This window comes from Mus pahari, chromosome 7 (assembly GCF_900095145.1).
Source record: "Mus pahari chromosome 7, PAHARI_EIJ_v1.1, whole genome shotgun sequence".
In the NCBI taxonomy this organism is placed as follows: Eukaryota; Metazoa; Chordata; class Mammalia; order Rodentia; family Muridae; genus Mus; species Mus pahari.
The window spans coordinates 41,973,850-41,977,954 of NC_034596.1; positions in this window are offsets into that span (position 1 = coordinate 41,973,850).

Genomic DNA, 4,105 nt, shown 5'->3' on the forward strand with positions numbered 1-4,105 from the left:
CAGAGCAGCACAGTCAGAAACCTTAGGATCAACCGAAGCTCATGGATCCCTCCAACACACAATCATGGGGACGCCTATCAGTAAGATTCCGAAGAGGCGAAGGGTGTCACTGGAGAAACCAGTGTTTTAACAATTCTCTGAAGCCGGGCGTGGTGGCGCACGCCTTTAATCCCAGCACTCGGGAGGCAGAGGCAGGCGGATTTCTGAGTTCGAGGCCAGCCTGGTCTACAGAGTGAGTTCCAGGACAGCCAGGGCTACACAGAGAAACCCTGTCTCGAAAAACCAAAAAAAAAAACAATTCTCTGAGCATTTCATATATGCAGACAAATATATTTAATCACGTTCAATCCCACTCATTCCTCTATCTCCGCCCCAATCCAGGCCCCCATTTTCTAACTCCCTTCCAACTTCAAGTCTTCTTTTTATTAAATAAATCTTTTTACCTTTTTATTTTATGCATACAATTTTTACTGTGTATATATGTACACCAGATGCATGTCTAGGGCCCAAAGAATTCAGAAGAAGACATCAGATTCCACATGATTGGAATTGTAGATGGTTGGAAGTCACCATATGAATGCTGGGAACGGATCCTGATCCTCTGCGAGAGCAACAGTGTTCATAATTCTTGGACTATGTCTCCAGCCTCTCCACCCTTTTAAATGCTTACTGAGTTCCATTTGTGCTGCCCATATGATCACGGGCATCACTCTCTCCTGAAGTGTGGTTAGCCTACCTACCGAAAGTCATACCCTTAAAGAAAACTGAGTCTCCCTTTCAGAGAAACCATCAACTGCCAATAACTCCTCAGTTAGGGGTTGAGGCTCATAGGGTCCTTCCTTCCCCATGCTAGAAAGTTGACTGACTTGATTTTACAGAGTCCTTTAATGAGCAGCCATAGCTGCTGTGCCTTCATGAATGTATGGTCCTGTCATGTCCAGATAACATTGAGAAACCAACATTTTATATATATATATATATATATATATATATATATATATATATATGTAATTTTCAAAAATTATTGATTGTTGTTGTCTTGAGGAATCTCCTAAAATTAACTATATGTCTAATTCTCAAGTACAATCCCATGGGGAATCTTTAGATCTCTGCAGGCTCTACATAGTTTCATCTGTTTATTAAAGGCCATTGATACTCAATAGATCAAATGCCACAAATGTTCAGGGGCAGGGGCCACAAGAAATAACATGGATGCCATGTCCAGCAGGCCTCAGTTTACCCTTAAAGAAAAGGTAGCTCTCTGAAGCCGAGTTGACAGGAGGACATGCTAGCATAAACTGTAGAGGCCAGGAATGTGCCGTGGGTCCTTCCGATCTCATTCACAGAAGTTAATCTGCCAAGTTGTAGAAAACTATCTAGTTAGCTTCCTGTTCTTTCTACATGTGGAAAGGTTAAAGCAGTATCGAAGGGGCGCAAAGTAAGAAAACCATTTGCTTAGGTTTGAATCCCAAAATCACCATGAACTCAATGTATGGCCTTGGGGAGGACATTAAGCCATCCACAGTTCGGTTTCCTCATCTGTCAGGTAGGTGAGAGTTTCTTACAAGTATTTAATGACTTAAATATGTAAAGAGCTCCATACATTGTCAGGTACATAGTACATCATCCCGTTAAGTGGCTCTTCAAGATCTGAAAATTCGTTTGCTAATGTCAAGTTCTTGTCACTTTGTACAATTAGAAATGATAGAAGAGTCAGAGGTGCCACGGCATGTGCACATTCACCTCCCTCGGTATGTGTGCTCCAGTGCAGATGAGACCCATTTATTCAGATTGACAATGAGGACCTTATTCTATTTGTAAAGAACTGCGTGAATTCCTTTGTCAGTGTCTCATAATGAGGCAGCTCTGCCTTTGAAACCCCAAAAGGGAATTCTTGCCTTCCTCTGTAGCTGTTGTAATACCTTGCAATCCAGACAGAATTGCTCTCTGCTTTCACTCCAGATCCAAGATTTACACATTTTGTTTCTCTAGTTGGAGATCTTCAAAAATATTTTCCCCCAGGTGCATGGAAGTTTGCATTTCTCAGCTGAATCTTGTTTTGTTAATTTTTTTTTTCCCATCAAATCTCCAAGTTCCCTTAAGCCTTTGTAAGCCATTTCAGTATGTAGGCGCTGCTTTTTAAACCTCAGTGATACCTCCTTCCCTGAGCTTATCCATCCCTCTCTTTCTCCTTCTTTCTCACACCCTCCATGTTGCCCCCCCCCTCCTCCCAGACAGACTCTGTTATTTCAAGACTACTTCCTTTCCTGGTGTATATATCTCAACATATTTATTACAGTATATATCACAATGAGAGCACTAGTTTCATAAATTGCAGCCATAGGCTCATTTGCTCTTGTGTTCTCTTTCTTCTTTTGCTGAGTGTCTTGGGTAATCAGATTTACCCTATAGCTTATATTAACTCCCTGACGTTCTTGAAACAAGTGGCATCTGTTATTTTCCAGTACTTAAGTCATATCCACTGGCAGCCAGAGGGTTACCAAGTATCACAATTAAAGACATAAATAGCATACATCTGTATGACTTCTGGCACTTGCCCACATATTAACACAACTTACCATGTTACAGATTTACTCTCTGGCATTGCAACAGCCATTGTTATTTTTGAAGAGTTTAATTTCCTTTCCTGTGGCAATTGGTGGGGGCGGGTGTATATAACTGTATTTTGAGGGACATGTGAGTGATGACATTTTGCACTCTTCCAGAACTGAAACTTCAGGAGGAGGAACTTCCCATGTTATTTGCTTTTGCAGCAATAGCCTTGCTACTTGAATAGTTTTTACAACATCAGATATGACTCAATGGCAAACCTTGCTGATATAAAATTCATAACCCTATGTGCTTCCTCCTGGAGGTAGCAATTTGCATTTCTATAGAGGATAGGAGAGGTTTAATATCTGCTACTATTTGCTGATTACCCAGAGCATCCACAATGGGGTACAAGAGAGAACGGGGAAAGGTCAGCTCTTTAAAATGTGTGTATAACGAGCTCAGTGTCACTAGGAAGCATTTAAGTGGCACGTTAATTAGCACCTTCTAGGGTCAGAGAACTCTAGAACACCCCCCAGTATCTACTCCCAGCTATGGAAGTTGTCAGTTCACAGACTCCTGAGATGAGAGAGCTGTCGGAGAACAGCTGTGGATTCTCTTGTTTCACTGTGAAACGTGGTGGCTAATTCATCTCACCCCTGCTTGTACAGCTTGAGATGAGAAGAATTCATGGATCCCACCAACATCTGCTGGTACCCTGCCAATGCTTTACATGCTGATGTCCCCCTCAAGACGATAGCAATGAAGAGGAAAAGAGCAGTGAACTCAGTGGTAAGAGAATGGTGTGTCCGTGGGTTAAGCTGTCAAGGCTGGGTGAAATGGAGCCCTGAGGAAGAACCTTGGGCCAGGGTTTCTGTGATGGTGAAGACAGGCTGGAGCCCTCAAGTCATTTAATAAAACTAATCATTAAAGGGAGCATAACAAGATAATTCTCCTTTTGCCAAAACAAAAACGTAACTTCTCTGCTAGCGGTACCTTTATTTAGGTTACATGTTTTTCTCTGACAATCTTTCAAATATTGTTAACAGCAGAGTCTGAGGTCACTGTGTTGTCTGTTTGTTTACTTTGAGAGATGAATATACAGGTTACAATAGGCCACGTGTGCACTGTGCTTTCCAAACGACAGCCCGGATTTTAGTAGGAGACACAAAAGCAAAACTTTCCACACTGAGCTATGTCACAACTAGAAAATTGGAACAAAAGAAACTCCAGATATCTAAATGTCCAGTGGCAGGGAAATAGTTTGGTTATGGAATATCAATATGGTAAAATTAGTAGACAACCTTAAAAGTATGTTTGCAAGTCAGTTTAATAATCTGGAAGAAGGGTCCAGATTAACTGAAAAGAATTATAAGACTAAATGATATCTCAATGTGGTCTTTTGATAGTGTGTGTGTGTGCCGATATCTGTACACTTTCTCACATTAGAAAGAAACACATTAACTGCCAATAACTTATCTCCTAATGTCAGGTCCAAGATAAACAAGACAGTGGTCTACCTGTGGTGAATGTTAGCATACCACAAACTACCTGC